Below are 19518 nucleotides of genomic sequence, written 5' to 3' on the forward strand. Positions count from 1 at the left end.
ACGTCTCAAAATATACCACGCCCATCCATGCAGTGGATAGGGCCAAAGTTTCAACCGTTACAGCTACCAGGAATCAGAAAATAAGACCAAACGTTTTCAGAAATAAACTGATGACTGCACGTTGGTCTCAAAGTCTGCAATAAATAGTCAGAAGCAAGTTCCAGCTTCATCCATAATATAATGGAGCGATTTCTCTGTTTAAAGTTGTCACTGTTTGAATAATAATGAACCTGTCATAATGTTGTAGAACGTTGGGAAGAGTAATGCTTCGAATCTCCCTCATAAAATAATAAAGGAAAACACACACACACATACAAGCACTTGCTTAGTGGCTGCCTAAGTGCTAAAGTTGAAGTTCTTTACTAACTTTGGATGTGGTACTTTGCATTAGACGCGAAAATTCATAGCCGTGGAAGCGTTCCCTTTCAAATAAACAAGCGTTTCATTGTCATATCTATGCAGATTTCTAGCTACGTTTGGCAAGTAGTACGAGCGCACGTAATAACGTCCTCGCCCATTTTTTGGTATTCAGTAAAAAACAATGAAGAGAAACTTTTTCAAAGGCTTTTAGGGGAGGCACATGCGAATTATAAACGCTTGCTATGTTGTGCATGCTTTATAACCTGCGTTCACGGCAGGTTTGCGAAGGAGGAACTTATAAAACGCTCTTCAACAACAAAAAAAAGGAATAGGGGTGAGAGAAATACAAGTTTAGGTCTACAATGAAAAAAACGTAGTTTCTGGGTTTCGCGGTGAGGTGATGTTGCTTTTAGAGCCAAGCAGATCTAAACAATTCACCAGGGTGTAATTTTGCTGTCCTTTTTTGTCGTTGCGAAAACACGTATAGAAAACAAAGTGCTGAATATTATTGTAATCTGTAATCGATCATCCTTGACCTTCGTTGTGTCCGTTACGTTTGCCAGCCCAGGTCAGAAAAAAGAAAAGTGTAGGAAGAATAAGAAATTTGCACACCCAAAACAAACACTGAAGTGATGAAATCTAGCAGAACAAGCTTCAAAGGCGGCTACCTAATGCAGGTGTGGGCTCTTCTCAGTCGAATAAGGAAGCGGCAGCTTTAGGGGGTAACTGATTTACAAGCAGGTTGCAATGTGTGGCGCAGCAGTCCTTGCTCTTGCTTGTATTGCACTGATAATTCCCATCCTTACACTTCCGAGGCGCCAACAAAGCAGCCTCCGAAATAAAGCAGAAGTGGTGTGAGATGCAAGATCCTCTTAACCTAAATATCCCCACTCACATCTGTTCCTTGTGTTTCCATGCGGCAAAATTATAATAAGCAAATGCCTCATAAGAAATAATGACGTGCTGTCCAACGATGGAAATAATGATTTGCACAGTTGGCTCGAGTGATTCGTTATGGGATTCGTTGGACGGCAGGCAATGTCAAAGTTTCCAGACTTCTGAGTTTTCCAACTTTCGCGTCCCTCTGCGCAGGAACACAAATTCAATTAGTCGATTTGCTGTTGACTTCAGGATTTCTCGGCTTCGCTTACTAATGTGGTACAATCAAATTAGCTAATGGGGACAGAAGCACGGAAATAGGCTTACTGCAGTGAAAACTTATTTCGAGACCAAATGCAGCCTGCTTACGACCGAAACTTTTGATCCTCCTTTATGCGTTTCTATCGAAAGTAGTCAAAAGCCTAAATTCAAGCTTCCCCGATCGAACATTACAGTGCCTCGTTTATTCCAAACCGATTTATTACTCCACACCAATGCCTGCCGCGTGGTTCGGCTCGTTCTGAGTACGTCAAATGAGATATCAAGCGTGAAACTGCGAAACTCGCCCAAATCGGTATTTCCTAAATCTGATGATCGTGAACCGACGTATGCACAGTCCATCTGTACAGCCCCCTGAGTGCGTGAATGTTGGGAGAGCTAGCTCGAAATTTTGAACTTTCTCTCAGTCGATAACGCCGCTTCTTTTCCTATGTTCCGTACGAAGCTTTACCAATGCTTTTCGCTGACTGCTTCGTTTCCTTGTTCACACTGTGAAATAAGAGCAATGACGGCTCACAACTATTGTAACTGACTGTCGAAGCAACGACGGTAAATCGTGCTAAAAACATTTGCTGCGCAATCATCCCATGGCACTGAGTGCATGTGGCGAGGCGACACAATTAGCATTCTTTCTCGCAACATGTGCGTAATTAGGGATTACACGTGACGGATTGTTGTGACGGTATAACTAACGAGACAGATACAGGACCGCTGCCACTTGCGTTCTTCCCAATCCTCGGCCGTAAGGGCCTTCTTCGGTAAAGACCGTCCTCAGCACGGTAGAAAGCACGGTGCGATGAAGCTTGTGATTGTGGAGTCTTTATCTTCCTGCTCGAGCTCCCGCTTCCGCTTTGATGAATCTAGACAAGTAGAGCGCACCGAAATCGTCCTACCACCTTAGTGTTTCAACTTTTCGACAGTAAATACCGCCTTCGCGTGAGTGATGTCGGATGGTATCGCGCGATTGATTGCTTGCTTGCTTGCTCCTGATTGCATGGCGCATTTCCCATTAAAGGGTATTGGGCAAGGAGCCAGACATTTTTGATACTTAGCATGCAAACTGACTTGGCGAAGAATATGCACGGTCACGATGCCGCTTCCAGACAGAGTCTTTTCTTTGCTCATCGAGCACCCTGAGCAATATGCAGCAATGACCAGTTGGCAGGGAGTAGGAACATTGGTTTCGAGCCGTGTTCATTCCTCCAGCACAAACAACCGATTCTATAACCATTTAAGCATAGACTACACAGTCACGAAAATTGGCTGGAAAATGATCAGTCGGTCGGTCGGTCGGTCGGTCGGTCGGTCGGTCGGTCGGTCGGTCGGTCGGTCGGTCGGTCGGTCGGTCGGTCGGTCGGTCGGTCGGTCGGTCGGTCGGTCGGTCGGTCGGTCGGTCGGTCGGACAGGTATACTGCGAAAGTCCATAAAGTAACCTAAGAAAGCTAATGGCATTAACTTTTACATGCATGATGGTCATATAGAGCGACTACGTTTTCCTAATGTTTTCCTGTTGAAGCGTGTGAGACTCGCGTGTCGACTTTAAAATGGCGCGCTCTTTGAAGTTTGCGCTACTTCAAGAGATAATAGCAAACAGATAATAAGAGCAAGAGCAAAGAGATAATAGGTTCAAATGACACCTTCAACCTTTTCCTGCTGCTCTCCTTTGCACAGATGTTGGTCGTTGTGAAAACAGCAACAAATTGTTTCGTTGTACTAACATTATTTTGTTACCAGATATGTGCCATTTTTCGATTCTTGTTCAGTTTTACGCGCTTGACTGACTTAATAAATAATGGAAGACCTGCCAAGCTATCTCAGCGTAACCGCGCGTACAGTACATAAATCGCCTGCACTTTGCTTAAAAGCTTTAAGGGTACCGAAAAGCATGTGACTTGCTTTGTAAGGCAATAACATTCATTTCTTCTTTGGCCTTCCATGGGGCCTGTCGTTCTGGTGGTTATAGATGACACAATATAATTCGATCAGTGCAAACAGACCCGGCCGCAGCTGCTTAAGAAACTCGAAAGTAGTTTTCAGTCGCTTCATAATGGGGCCTTCATAATTTATTCGTTTAGTATTAGGCCTGTGTTGGAGTTTAAATGTCATTGTACTTTATGACATGGGCGAAAAGATTGCAATCCATTCACTAGACCTTTCGTCACGACGTCATCATCAAACTCACTGGAGTGAAAGAGAACGAAAATATGCAAGGACGAATGCCAGCTGAAAGATGTCGAACTTCGCCATTCCTAGCCAGCGAAAGCGCGTAGTTAACGCACTTCCGCACTTGGGATTCGTGCGGATGGGGGTCTTTCGGGACAATACCTGAAAGGTTACACGACTGTATGCTCATGACGGCATCGTAAGCTCGGTAATTCACCTGTCAAAACTACCAACTTCTAATTTAGAATATGAAAACTTTCTGCGCCGGTTCTATAAAATTATGAGGCCTAAATCTCGGGTCACCTAAATGAGAAGCGTAGACTGCTGAGCCAGTTCGTGCATCATGTAGTGTCGTTGAAGGGAAATACGGGCGGGAAGAAACGGAGTGGATAGGACAGACACCCATAATTGAATATGCGAGCAGTGCTTAATTCCGAATAAGGCTATGAGTTCGTCAAGAGAGCACGCGGAACCGAGGTGTTTTATCTATAGCAGGAATATTTTGTTCCTCTCTGCCAGAAATTTAGTGACTAACGGCTCTTTTCGACTGTTATCTCTTTCGCAGAGTGGATAAAAGGTTTTTCGTGTTGCAAGACCCCTGCTCTCTGTTGAAGCATGCCGGCTCAGAGCGAGTCGCGAAACTCGAAACATCAACCTAAGTTTGGGAAATGCTACCGGCTTTCACATCTTCCGCATACGCTAAATGTACTCGAGGAGAAAAGCTGCGCGCACAATAGAAAACATGGAATTGCAAGCTCGCGGCATGAACTAACGGGGCACCCCTAACTCATCACGACTCCAAAACTTCCGGAAACTGTCCCTCTCTCTCACACGCGTACAAACATAATTAAGGAAGAAAAAAATAAATGCTTACTCTGGGCTTTGGCACGCAGCGACGCTAGTTTGAAAGCACTCTCATCAGGAAAAAAAAAAAAGGACCACGTGCTCAGTTGGCCATGTCCGCGCCCCTTCCTCCTCTCCACTCCCGCCAACCTTCTCGAACAACGCGCGCAGAACCGTGGGCGGGTGCGTAGGGTCCGGCGCACAATTAGAAAACTGCGCGTCGGCGTTTGGCTGCTTTCGCAGCAGCAACTGGATCGCTGTACGCATAGGCACGAGCGCCAGTCAGCGCTTTTCAGAAGGCGCATGCGAACGGTCCCTTAATTAAGTTGGACTCGTATTCACTGTGGGGCCCGACCGTATCCAGCAGCCCGCCCGTCTCTTTCCCCTTCCTTCTTGCCCTACCCTCTCGCCGGCACATTTCATCGCACGCTGGGTGAGGAGGAGTGTAGATCGGGACGTTCTCATCACGAAACAACCGGCCACGCTCTCACACACGTCATCCGCAGGTCGGCACGAACAGTTCGCTTCCGCGCATACTGCTGACTAGGCACCGTGGATCGCGACTTTTGCTTGTCGTGCAAAGTTCTTGCATACTCCCCCTTCCGAATCCTCTCTGTTATTTTGCATTTTTGCTAGGACAAAAACAAAAATAAAGGTTGGATGTGATGACGTCCTCACTTTACGTTTACTGTCTTTGTGATACGAGAACTCGTGGAGCGAAAACCATATCTGTACGGGATTTGGCCCGGATGATAAAGCGAGGGCTTTCGTGAAGGTGTCGGCACGGTGAAGCATTAGGCAATGAAGCAGTTGTCTCCTATTCCAAATGTCGCATAGAGATTCATCCTGTGCAAATGGCAGTGTAGCAATGGTGGAGTAAGGATGATTTCGCGCCCAACTTCAGAGAACAACTCTTGAAGAAATAAGTACGCCCAAGCTTCTCCATCGCCATTATAGCTTTCTTTTGTTCGTAGGTACAGCCCCAAGCTAAACTGCATGGGCAAAAAAAATGGCTATGGCTTAGGTAAGGTTAAGCCCAGGATGCGAAGCATACTAGCCTTTATTTTAGTTGTTGAACCACTGTTTAGCCTGGTGAACTGCTGTTGCTTGGCTATATTTGGTTCTGCTAGACGAAGAAACAACTCGTGCATTACTTCTTCGCCTTCAAGAGTGGAACGCGACAGCGTTCCCGTCGACCCGCCAAGGGGTGTAAGACAATGGGCTACAGGGCAGCGACTACGCGCCCCGCATTGGACGCGGTGAGCGTCGAGCAAAGCAGCGTTCGGCGCGGCAACGAAATGTGCGCCTGAGCAAGAGACGCACGCCTTAGAAACAGCTCGTTTCTAAGGCAACACCGCATTCACTAGAGGCGCTTTTGTACCGCTTTGAAGCATCGTACTCGTGGCTCAGTGGTAGCGTCTCCGTCCCACACTCCGGAGACTCTGGTTCGATTCCCACCCAGCCCGTCTTGCAAGAGTTGAGCCAAAGCCACTTCTCCTCTGTCGTTACGTCACGGTGTCACGTGATTTCGTGGCGACACCGCCGCGCCTGAGGAGCTGGGTTGAGCTCTCGTAATATGCTTTGCATAAAAAGAAGAAAAAGAAGCCTTTTATGTCCTGTCGGATTGTGGCGACACTCCGAGAGCACAGAGTTATGAAACCAGTACGTATCTCGTTCTGAGGAGCGTACTCGAGCGTTTTCTCAATGAGTCCAGCAGAAGCCTCTGCGTCTGAGGCGTCAAATTTTCTTCCCGAGAATACATTATTATAGAGGCACAGAACTTCTTTTTTTCTTGCTTTTGTTTTTCGAAATCCAGGCGAGTGGGCGCAAGAACTCTTTCTGAGTTGGTTGGAGTTTCTTGATTGCACGATGAGGGCGTGTTCTTCGGTGTGAAGCGTTTCTCTGTTCCCGCAAAGAAACTCAGAGGCGTTCCTTTTCTTTTACCTTCCCTGCTTCCCCGCAAAGATGTAGTAAGAAGCAGCCGGAACATAAATTGCGCCATCGCTACCCACTCGTTAGAATAATTTATAACATCTCGAAGAGAACGAGTGAGTGAAGGGAGCTCCATTTTCCATGGCTCACTATAACGAAAGGTGTGGCTTAAGACTTCCTCGACCACCGAAAACCATTAGCAGCTGCAGGTAGGTCGCCTCTCAAAAATTCATATGTGGCGTAACTGCCGTATCTGACACTTCGGTATAACATATGGGAGCATACCGGTTTATATGAGCACAAACATTTATATATATATATATATATATATATATATATATATATATATATATATATATATATATATATATATATATATATATATATATATATATATATATATATATATATATATATAGAGAGAGAGAGAGAGAGAGATAATGATCAATTTTTACAAATACATAAGAGATGTCAGGCAACGTCTGTGGAACTTGAACCGATATAAGCCAGTGTGCTCCACTTGCCATGCCTCACTCATTGTCTTTCCACTGTGGGCCAACTTTCGTCAGGGCTACAGGCCCTGATGAAGGTCAGTCTAGTGACAGAAACTGGTATATATATACATATATATATATACATTGTACCGGGGAACTTCGACGCTAGTTCTGTGCCAGCACGGCCGAAGAAGTTGACGGTTGACGCTCTGTCGGTTTTTCGGATTGCGGCAACCTTGCCTGAGTGGTCCTTTTCCAGACGCCGTGCCCAAGTTGCTGAGATGAACACGCCTATTATATATATATATATATATATATATATATATGTGTGTGTGTGTGTGTGTGTGTGTGTGTGTGTGTGTGTGTGTGTGTGTGTGTGTGTGTGTGTGTGTGCTATATGCTACATGTACGCTGATCTAATAGGAAGCTTGGATGGCATGCGGCTCTTTTTCTGCTGGGGTACTCAACAAAGCACCATTTTTCTACCAAGAAATAGATGAGTTTTACCTTCTATACCAACTTAACCTTGTGTCACCACCTGCACGTTCGACACGAGGACGCAGTTTCAATCTTCTTAGGGCTGTGGAAGGTACAGGAAGTCACAACATAACTCGATGAGCATGCTCCAGTCCAGGTAGTTGCTTCTAGCCCACAGAATTTGTTTCCAACGTGATACATGTGTTCTTATCCTTCCGTATGCCTATTTCCTGCCCCTCATAATCAAAATCACGCAGAAAGATTCCCTGAGGACATTCGGGCTGTCGTAGCCTAAGGCTTCACTTCTGCTCTCATTTGAATATGGAAAAGTTTCATGAGCGCCGACGCCTCCTGCTTGAGTACCTGAGTATCTTCAAACGACCGCAAATAACATTACCTTGGATATATCCAGTTAGGTAGCAACTTCATGTCTTTATACTTTTGCTAATGTTAAGTGAAACATGCTGTATAAACGCAGGCTGTATTCGCACTTTTAGAATAATATGCAGACAATGAAATAATACCTGCGCCCATTTCAACCTCTAATTTATTTACCATGGCATTTCGTAGGTCATTCATTCCGGGAAAACAAAGGCAACCCCAATGTCTACCATGGTACGCCTACATGTAAACAACAGAACGCGTAATGTGGAATCTGCAAGTTCGGATCCCACCTACGCAAAGTCTTTTCAACCATTTTCTTTTTTTTAATGCGAAAAACTGCTGCCCTCATAACAGGCACCCCATGGCAGGTAGATATTTCTTGTCTCGCACACATTGGACCTCAGTAACAAAAGAAAAGCATGACCGCGAAGGTGAAAGCAAACCTCTGGAATAGAACACTTTGGCCAAAAGCTGTAACCAACACGGCCAGATTACCCGCCTTCTCCTCTCGTGCCAAATCCGACTAGCTCTTCGAGATTTTTTTGGTGCATGCGTCACGCGCCAGCTACTCGTATTCTTCTGGCAGCTCGCCCTTTGAAGCGTCGTGCAGAAAGCAACACCTCTACGCACTCCCCTTCTCCGGCTCCGGGATGGGCCCATATTCCCCTACACTTTCGTCGTAGCAGCTAACGCTACCTGTAAACTGAGGGACGCTGTACTACCTTCACGATCGGCCCTCGTCTAGATCGCCGATAGGTGCTGATAATTGTATGACGCGTAGTCGCTGATGCCATCCCAATATGTGTTTCCCTCGCTTACGCCTTCTTCCTGTACTTACATAAAATCCCAGGATGGGTGTTAGGTAAGCCAGGCGTCAAACAGCCGAAGTTGAAATTGTGCCGCCAGCGTCAGACAATTGTCGTTGACCATTGCCTTGATGCTACTAAAACGCCTGCTCACGTTGAGCCACATCTTCCAAAAACTCGTCGGTTCACCTGGTGCAACGCCACAACCTTGCAAAACGCCAAACAATGATGGGTAGACGGCTACTAGTGAAGTCCTTCACATAACATCGATTTTGACAAGGCGTGGGATATGCTTCATTTCTTTTTTGTTAGCGTTTGCCCACTTCATTTATAAATGCATGCTCTGTACTTGTTAGTTACGCTGACAGTCGCTACTTTAGTCGTTAGCCAATCATCTATATCTCCATGCCACGTTTCCTAATTCTTCCGGTTACGTATTACACTCTACCGTTCGTGCTTTCCAAATATTAGCATATTGACATTGCGAGCCGCATCGTCAGAGCGACTTTCCAGGTTAGTCGTAACGATCGCTTTAATGCATTAGCCTAGCAATTTTGTTTTTTTTTCTGTTTCTTTAATGTCGCGTGCCGCCAACTTTCTTGACAGAAACTCCCAACCCTTCCGGACAAATCCTTTGTTTAGTCAGCACAATGCGTTTCAGAACCACCCTTTCAAGGACCTTTGTCTGCCGCCGCAAGAAAATCAATACTCTCGCGCTAGTTAAACAAAGGCGTGTTTCACCCTTTCATTCCCGCAGGGATACGGGGACTGCGGTAACGTGATATTGATTGCTGACTGCAAAGGAAGCATAAATATGCAGCCAAAGTTCCAAGTCTCAGGCAACGTTTTGCAGTCTGGCTTTCTGTGTTTTTGTTCACTTAGATGGCTCTTCTTTTTGTACTTCGCTTTCACACTTTCTCTTCCGAGCAATTCAGTTTAAAAACAATATGTTTGCGCTCTTTACAGCATAGAATTTAGGATGCGAATGATTTGTTGGTTACGGTTAGGAGGCAGAACCTGGTGACATACTAAGGGATGAACTACATAAAAACTACTACTAAGAAGTATTAGGGAAGTAAACAGCCAAACAAAACAAATAACGTTTAGTATGGCTTTCAGCAATCATTACGAGAAAAAAGATGTCGACCTTCGACAAAATGTTAACCTATTAATCTTGCTACCGTTTCTTAACAGGCCAGTTGCTATGCTGTCGTACAATAGCCGCCAAGCTGAAGACAAACAAATAAAGATTGATTATCATCGGTATAAATGATTGCATTCGAGCAGATGTAAGTGCTTCACAATTATAGAATCTCAGTTTCGCCCAACGGTGAGGGAAATAGGAATAAATGGCGTGCTTAAGAGATACGCAAGAACTTTAGGCATTCGAGCGAGCACCGCTGGTATATCACAGTGGCACATCGGGTGCGATAACGGCGAGATCACAATTTATATTTAGCGTGTCTCACCACTGGAACATTCTAACTGCTACCGAGCACCCACTCGATGGCTATGGAGATGCATTTATGATAATAAGGTTCCGGGTTCGATTCCGAGAATAAGGTTCCGGGTTCGATTCCAGCCACGGCCGCTATCCAGAGCGGGCGGTAGATAAACATGCTTGTGTATTTCGTGCATTGAGTAGACGTTAAAACAACCCATGGGGTCACAGTTACTTCGCGGGTCTCCCACTGCAGCATACACCACAATCCGATTTATCTTCTGGGGCGTAACCAGGAAAAATGCAATTTAATTTTTCAAAGAATGCATCGACGACGTGCTTTCTGTGCGTGCCATGAAAATCACCCTAAAGAAAGGTGTTCCGGGAAGCAAATGAAAAGTGCAAATGTTATTTAGAGGGCTCGCCAATGAACAATTGAAATACTTGCAGTGCAGATAATGTAGCGCGCAGATAAATTGTACATAGCAAATCTTTCATCCCTGGAAAAATTCCTGGCAGTTTTCGAGATGGACGTCAAGTGAGCACTCGGAGAAATTCAGAAGAGTGGAGATTTGAGCAAGTCGGCACTGGTTGAACATCTTACCTTGACGGGGCAGCGCCAACGACAAAGAAACAAGGCATCAGTCCTGTATTTTTATCTACTTTTGTATCTTCGTCGCTGGCGCTGCCACATCAATAGGTTTCGACCAGAATATAGAAAACAGTCACACTAAGGAAGGACGCGTTCGGCTGAAAAGAATGTGCAGGGGTAAATTATTCTATACGACAGCTAACAGCCAACGAAAAAAAAAGTAACATTTAAGACTCTGTATTGTCAAGGGAGTGGCATACTTTCGCAGGTTAAAATCTCATTGTCGCTTACGCAATATATTTCCGTGGTATACGGCCGTGCCCGTCCACCTTCTCTACAGAATACAAGCAAGAGAAACGCGGCAAGCGTAATGACTTCCAGAATGCCACTCGGTGTTGAAAAACGATATAAAACGCTCTTTCTGTTAAATTGTAGGTCTCACGCCAAGTTCTGACTTTTGTGAGTATTTTCCAGAAAATAAATTTCCTCGGTAATTGCTTTTCATTTTCAAAAAAAGAAAAAAAAGAAATTAACCGTCAGAATCAGTAAAATTTTCATCCGGAATCTCAAACGATAATTCGCAGCGTGGAACTGAACTATATCGCCAAAATAACGTAAGTTTCCACCCCTGCTTGTGCTCGCAGTCATCTCCCTTTCTCCTATGCTTAATACAAGAAAACGATCATAGAAGCGCACAGGATAAAATAGTAAAGCCTGCATATATATGGCTGGTTGGACGTTTTTTCTATGGCATCTGTTCGCAGATGATACCAAAATTTTATGTCACCTGAAGAGTGACGCAATAAGTAGTTTTGTTAAATACCACAATAAATATAGGAAATAAAGTGAAGCCTCTGTAGTTATGTGCTTGAAAAAAAGAAAGAAGAGCGCTCGTGACCCAGAAATAAACATAAATTATTTACACCATAAAGAAAGATATATATAAAATAAATACCAGGTTGTTGTAGACTATAAGAGTTCTGTGTTAGTTAATAATACTAAGACAGGGTTAACAGAATAATCTCCTTGGGTGGCATAATGATGTCCATTACAACAAAACGCCATGGAACTTCGCACACATACATCTATACGAATTTGATAATCAGTAGCAGTAGCATCATAATCATAATCAGTAACATTGAATGTGCCAGATTTCCTCGAAGCATATATTTATGCGGCCCTTTCCATCTGCTTGTTTAGACTGTGTAGCTATATGACTTTGTTCGTAGTGGAAATGTATTTTTTTATCCGCAAATAAGAGATGAAATTTGAAGCTCCTTTATGTTTTCTGTTCCTAAAGCGTGCCGATCGCTTATCTCCGATGAAGCACTGCTTGCACTAAATGGGTTGTCTTGTTTTTGATAAGCACTGAAAAAAAAGCTTTACTCTCATTTTTCCAGGGACTATGGCTCTTCGCGATGTCCTTGCATAAATATTAGATGCATGGAGCATTTATCAAAATTCACCAATGCTTTTAGAAAGCTTTCGTCTTGCCTTTAGAAAGCTCCATGCAAGAGCTGTCTAAAACGAGCTTTTAAGGCACCAATCCCAATGCAGATATTCCCCAAAAAAAGTTTTTAGAATACAGTCCAAGAAAACTGTCGGAACAAAAGTGACAGGACGAGAGATAAATTGATGCATCGCGTAAAGAAATGTAAAATATGGGGAGGTAGTTAGCGTCCATGAGAGTTTGCGATTTCTGTGCGAACGAGGAGGGCTCATTCATCTTGAAGAGGGCTGGTTGCATAATAAATGAAGGGAACAATGCGTTGAATTTAGTTCCCCCTATTTTTTTTTTGTCAGTAGCTTCAAAGTAAGCCGAAAAGTACTTCAACAGCCTGCATCAATCATCAATTCCACTTCTAAGCTATGGGTGGGCATATTTGTAAAAAAAAAAATAAGATTGTTTGAAGGAACAATACTGCTTCTCTTCACTGGGCTCTTACAACGGGCACGCAAAATCAGATTTGCAAGTTCAGTGAGAAAAAGTAGCGTCAGTGGCTGGACTTGTAAGTTACGAGAACTTGGAAGTTTCTTAGTAGTCCTCGCACACCGACCACAAGGAAGTAGTGCCCGGTGTTAAAAGGAAAAAAAAATATAAGGCGCAAAATAATGGTAATTCATCTTTCAGAATAATAATCGTCGGACATTATCACACGTAAAACTCATAAAGAAACAACGATCTTTTCCTTGCAGATGTCTGCGGAAGTCGAACCTAACCGGGGGTCTGAAAAGCTAGAAAACCACAATGCAAAAAAGCATTTTAGAGAGCCAAGGTAAAGAAAAAGGGAATCTAGATTTCATACCTTGGGAGTTTTGTAGTAACAAGTGTGGGCGCTCCTTTTCTTCTTACTGGAACATCTTCGGCGGGCAGCGAATGCAATCTATGGGCTTGTTAGTAAAAAAGCCTCCTATGTTTTGCATTATTTCTTTTTTGTTGCTAGATGCCTGTTCTCTTCTATTGCAAGGAAATCTGAATAATTCAAAAGGCAAGATAAGCACACGTGGAGCTCAAACGAGCTCACTAAATGTGAAAGAAATGCAAATTCGGTCTCGCAAGACTTTGCGAATAGTATTAGTCGTAAAGAAAAATAGAAATGATGAGGCAAAATTGTAATCTGGTGGGTTTCTCTTTAAGCAGCGCCGTAACACCAAAGCGGACTTCATATCTCGAGTATGAAGATCCGACTCCTTTCAAAAGGCCTGATTGCGACCAATAGAAAGAAAAAATAACAATGGATTTTACTTTGATTGTTCGCTTGGTTTATAAAGTCGTTTCGCGACCAGCTAGTGATACGGGCATGGCAAGTTGCTAAAGACAAGCCGACATAGTTTTGCAATGAAGTACCTGCAATTTTCTACGTATATATGTGTGTCTGCGTGCGATCAGTAGCAAGTTGAATGAATGAAATAATGTGTGGTTTTTATTGGCGCAAGGGCCAGGTACGGCCAAAGAGGATCAGTAGCAAGTTGTTCCTTCGTGAAATCTCATTTGACCGTTGCAATAAAAAAAACGCAGTTTTCCACTTCATGTGCTTTTTTGCCTAATCGTTTACAAGGTTGATATGGTTGCCATCACTAAAGGTCCAGTAGCTCGGTTCCCATTTTTTTGGGGGGGGAGGGAGGGACATTCATATGTTGCCACGTGTAGGCGTAGTTTTGCTTTTCGTATGGAAGCATTAAACAAAGAAGGCAGAACTTCGCGTCGAAGAAGACGTAACTGACGCTCTCTGTCACTTTCTCAAGCGGCAAAATACTGCGAGATAATGCGAAGCTGACATCAGTGAAACATCCAACTCTTATTTCCTCAGTTTTTTGCTCTCTCTCCTATCCCGATTATCCCGAACAGTTTCGTCTTTTTTTTCTATGCAACAAGACACGGTTTACAAGGAGCATGTGCCACTGCCGTAAAATTATACGCATACTTTATTACACTTTTTTCGACCATGCATTATGACAGTTGTTTAGAGCTCTTTCTCGGCAGTCGAACGTGTGTCAGCATTCCCCAGCAAATATACTTCACTGACGCAACCGTCGTTCCTCGTCGCGCGTTTGTCACTGTGCATTAACTTCTTGACTGAATTGCATGACAGTCATCGCTTTTGTCATTTATTGCCTGAACGTGTTCGTAAAGATTATTTAATATTTATTTTGCGCCGTACTTCCCCCGCGGATTCAAACCGACTCACTCCATTTTCAGTTCTCATACGCACTATCAGACATCCGTGAAACTAAGATCATTTAGGTCAGTTATCGCGCGGCCGCGACACAACTAGCGGGCGACCTTCGTCGCATGCTGCGGCCCAAAGCCAGCGTAGAGGGAGCAGCCAAGACGACGCCCTCGACGACAGAGAGATGCACTCTTCCTTGTCCCCGGCTGGGGAGACGGTGTCGAAAGCAAAGAAGGACGTACTGCGAGCGCAAACAAGAATGGGGAGGAAAGGAAGAAAGAAGGGGAGGAAGGGAGGTTGGGAATCCCGAGTGGTCCCTACTCGGGAGCGCGTCCGGAGCTCAGGGCCACAAGGGGGCGTTGAAATGCTGCGGACGCTCGGTCTGACCGGGGAATACGGGAAAAGGGAAAAAAGGAAAATGAAGAGGGGGTACGGCGTAGTGAGAGACGAAGAACCGCTGCCCGTCGTTCTTGTTCGGGTGCCCCCGTCTTTCTATCGTGGCTGGGATCCAGGCGGAGTCTGATCGATTAGCGCCAGGCGCCTTAGGCGGTGAGGGGGAGGTCAGCCCCGAAGCGGCGAGGCTGTGGGTAGGCGTCAGGCCATCGGGCAAGTGCACAAGAAGAAGAGCATGGCGCTGCGAATTGCGGCCGGTGCAGTGTGCCGGAGGAATACTGAAATGAAGATGGCCGTAAGAGTGTGTGCGTTGCTGGGAAGATGCCGCCGTGTGGGACTGCGGCAAGGAAACGGCGGTGCCCTCTTTTGTGCCGGATGCGAGCATTCAGCAAATAAGGGCCCGTTAAGTTCCCCGCCCGTGGAGACCGTCTCACTTCCGCTCGCCTGAGAGAGTGGCCATTGCAGTAACTTCCGGTATACGAGCGACACTGCGAGGACAAAGTGGGCTTACTAATGCCGGCTTGCACGGAGCGTCCGCTGCACCGAATTTGCAGGAACGCGGAAGTTGCTTGACTCACTGGGTTAAAAAAAATTCGTGGACCACAACCACACTATGTCGGGAAGAGTGCATGAAACGGGATTTTTCTGACCTCTGAAGCCTGTACGAGGTATTCCTTTTCACTGGGAAATTTGATGTGAAAAAAATCTTGAAAATGCGGAAGTAAGAAATCGAGAACCATACCTTACAGGGACCATCAATCACCAGGTCTCACTGAAAAGCTTGACTATTGAGAGGAATCGGCATCTCTTCGTTTTTGTACGCAGGCGACGCGAGGAAATGGCAAAAAGTAGGCTAGCGCTCAGCAGTTATTGCTTCAATTGATATAAAGAAAAATTATGTCAGTACTCTTTTCAGACACTTAAATAGTGGTATGGGAAAATGGGGTTAATATTAAAAAAAATTTTGCAGCCTTTAAACGTGAGAAGTTAGTTCTAGGCATATTTAGAAGCTCTCGAGGTTACATGAAAAAGCATTTACACATGAGCTTTTGCTCACTCTTCAATCTTCTTTTTATTGTTTTGCGGCATCTGTCTGGCGAAACAAGTAGCCTATTCTCTTGTTTTCGGCTGTTAAGACGCGAACGCCAACTGCCAAAGTGTATATTTGCGAGCGTTGGACGCATTAGTGGGAACTCCTGCACAGTGCACAGCACAGTACAATGTCACAAAGGAGCAGGCGTAAAAGTTAATTCCACAGTCCCCTGCTCAACGAGCTTCACTTCTCCAGTAATTGCACACCAGAGCGGCTTTCTCCGCTTTCCTGGCTTCGACCACATTAATCCACCTCAGGGCGTCAACCGTGAAACAGATGACTTTGCGCGCAGAGGGCTCAGCGTCGCGCCAACGGGAGTTAACTGCTCATTACGATGATTAATGAAATCCTCGGATGGTCGTTAAGCATCGCCCAGGGGAAACGGCTGTCACTTCCTTTGCCAGGAAAAAGAAGCAGAGAGGGCAGACTGAAAGGTCGCTGATGATAGCGCGGTTATCGCGTCCGATGCGGGGCAGAAAGGACAGAGTGGTGGGGGGAGGGCGGAGGGCATGCTTGCGCTTAACATGTATCTGCAAGCTCCCTTGATTCCTGGAACCCGACCTTTTGAACACCGCGATCACTTTGCTTCATTCATTTGGAAACTTAATCCTGTATCCGCACCGTCATTAAACACACCAATCATTTCTTAAATCTTCCCGTTTTAAGTAGCAGCAATGAAGTGCTTTGCAGGCCCACCCTTGCTTTGCGTTCTCTCTATTCTATCTTATGTTTTCATATCTGTTTTGTTTCGCCAAATAGATTTTCTTGCTCGCGGACAGCATTAATCTCAAGAAATTAATGCGTTTGGCCTGTTCGCGGCAGAACGTTCTCTCAATATGGCAGCTCGATTAGAGCCCCGTGCATAGGGCCAGATATGCAGGATTCCGTGCTTTTGTGTACTTGTTACCATAGTCCTAAATGAATAGGTTGTACTTGAGTGGATACTTTCGTCAATTTATGTGTATGTAGATTTTAGCATCGAAATCAAATCTATATGCAGACAAATCAAGTAAATTTTGATTGGCCTAATATTCGAGCACTTTGTATGTAAGCTCCCACTATTCGAAGTTTTGTGTTTTTTTTAGATGTCTCTTAGGTGATTCGGCCGCTTCAGAGGGGTAATTTATAGCCTGGAAATAACATATTATTACTTGCTGCTGAGCTAGTTTCTTTGTACTTCTTGCGGCAGAAATGATGCGAAAATGTATCAAGTGACAACCAGCAGCTTAGAAAGCTGCTCCCAACTATACGTATTTAAATGTAGGTGCTAGTGTGCGCACACAATTGCACACTGAAAGAAGACCAGATAACAATTGTCTTTGAATAGTTATTTCACTCTCATGTCTTGGTTTGTCGTTGATTCACATCTTTTCGCCTCTTTTACACTCCAAGACGAACAGGAGGAGGAGGACTTTCCTTTTGTATTCCGTTCCACTCACAATATCTCAAGCTTTCGCTCAGAGCGCATTTTGAAAACACATCGGGAATGAGCAATGGCCGGAAATGTTGTCGCCAAGCATTGGCAGAAGGAGAAAAAAAAGGTGCCGTTGTTTTATGAACTCCTATCTAGATTTTCACACTACATTTGCCACGGAGGTAGGCGCCATTTGAAAAACGTTTTTTTTTTTTTCACTGCGCCGCTTAAGCTTACGCTATGTGGTGGTTTCACGTGTTACTTGCGCTGAACATTTTGCCCTTCGGTGATGAGTGGAATCATTTGCTGTTTATTTTTTCGCACGCACTGATGTCTTTTCTCCTAATTAGCTTTACTTATTGATAAAATGGCTTTATTACTTCAAAATACGTTAGTCCATAATGTAGAACAAAGGTAACGTTTTACACTTCGCTACCTTGTTCTTCCCTGAACCACGAATAAACACCGCCCGAACCAGGGCTTATATGCGCAAAAACATTCTGCACTAGAGTTGCGCGCAAAACAAAATGAAAGCCCACCTTGAGAGTGAGAGAGAGAGAGAGAAAGGGAGGAAATTTCATCAATCAGACGAGCATTCGGTTTTGTATCCTAAACTGGAGCTAAGGTAATGTGGGAAGAAGATAAGGAAAAAGAGAGAGAGTGTGAACAAAGCGTGCGCGCAGGGGAATGCACAGCAATTCTACATTGATCACCTGACACAGTTGTTCAATTGCAGCAGCCTACGAATATCATTCTGCACAATCGACGGATGTGGCCATGGTACAGAAATTCGGTTTCAGAATATCTTCACCAAATATCCAGTCGGCGTTGTGTGGTCTGTATAGATCTGCGATGTACGTCGTATCCAGGGCAATTTACACTCTTGGCGTTGGGCATATTAACAGCGAAGGCGAGGGGCCAGTGGCAAAGAATATTTGTATAAAAAAGAAAGTCGCTGTTTCGCCCGAAAGATGAAGCATCGATTGCAATAGAAAATTAGTAGGTAGCTGTACTATGCAAAGGTAGTATTTTTATCGGCCTTATAAACTTGTAAACATTCGTTTACTAATCAACGAGCATGGCGTCAGCGCGCACCGGCAACCATGAACACATCATACTCGACAAACTCGCAGACTCGCTCTCAGAACGCTGGCGTGAGGAAGCGCGACGGCAGCAGCGAATGAAGTGACGTTCGTGTTGCCTCTCGCTTAAACGCAAACTGAGCGGCGAGAACACAGCAACCACAGGGGTATAAGCGTTCTGCAGATCGCTTTCAAGAAAGTCGCGCGGCCACGAAGTGTACGCAGTTGCTGCCGGAGTACAACTCCTCCCACCCCAACCCTACCTCCAGCGCTGGCTTCCCACTTTCTTTCCTTGCGCGCGCCAGTTGAGCCGCGATCCAAGCTTCTACTTGCGTGTGGTCATGAAATATGCTCTTGCTGCCGAAAAACACCGTCATACCTCCCTACAGTCCTGCCTCCCATCCTCTGATGGCCTTTCGCGTGACGGAAGACGGCGCGTTTCCTCTCAGCTTTCCTCCCTTGCGCGCGCTCATTGAGCCGCGATCCAAGCTTCCACTTGCGTGCGGTCGCGAATTACGCTCTTTCCGCCCAAAAACGCCGCCATCCCTCTCTCCAGTCATTCCTCCCATCCTCTGATGGTCTTTCGCGTGACGGAAGACAGCGCGTTTCTTCTCAGCTTTCCTCCCTTACACGCGCCAGTTGAGCCCCGATGCAAGCTTCCACTAGCGTGCGGTCGAGAAATACGCTCTTGCTGCCAAAACACGTCGCCATCCCTCCCTCCAGTCCTCCCTCCCATCCTCTGATGGTATTTCGCGTGAAGACGGTGCGTTTCCCCTCAGCTTTCTTTCCTTACGCGCCAGTTGAGCCGCGATCACCGGCTCCCCTTCGCACGATTTCACTCACGCATACAGCATACGGCACTCGCGACGTTGTTATTGCCCTTGGACTTTGTACGAAATATTCCAGCTACGTCGACTTCGACTGCAAAAAATGCTCCTCGAGCATTGATGTAGTTGCTATCGCAATAAACATTTCTTACTTCGGCCTCAGGAGAATAAATCACAGCCTTGATGTGCTTTTTTTCGCGCGTTGCTTTTCGCAATGCATTCTTGGCAGACAGAAAATTACAATTTCTTTGTCTTCGGGCAATTTTCCGGCGCGATGACAGATTACTTTTCACTGTTACAAAAGTGTGTAAAATGCTTCAGTTCTCTAAAATACCGCGTTGCAAACGGACAGGTAGATTGTTTTTGGTTCTCATTTGTCTCAGGCGAT

The 19518-nt window shown here is 45.1% G+C and overlaps 2 protein-coding genes across 10 annotated transcripts in view; one reads left to right on the forward strand and one right to left on the reverse strand.

Annotated features, from left to right (window-relative positions):
* The window catches only part of LOC135915269 (uncharacterized), a 282983-nt gene that overhangs the window by 102407 nt on the left and 161058 nt on the right, over positions 1–19518 (reverse strand). The gene's annotated exons all lie outside the window — the stretch shown is intronic.
* LOC135915267 (maltase 2-like) overlaps positions 1–19518 on the forward strand; it is an 81256-nt gene that overhangs the window by 47496 nt on the left and 14242 nt on the right. The window lies entirely within an intron of this gene.

The sequence above is a fragment of the Dermacentor albipictus genome, chromosome 7 (genome assembly GCF_038994185.2).
Source record: "Dermacentor albipictus isolate Rhodes 1998 colony chromosome 7, USDA_Dalb.pri_finalv2, whole genome shotgun sequence".
NCBI lineage: Eukaryota > Metazoa > Arthropoda > Arachnida > Ixodida > Ixodidae > Dermacentor > Dermacentor albipictus.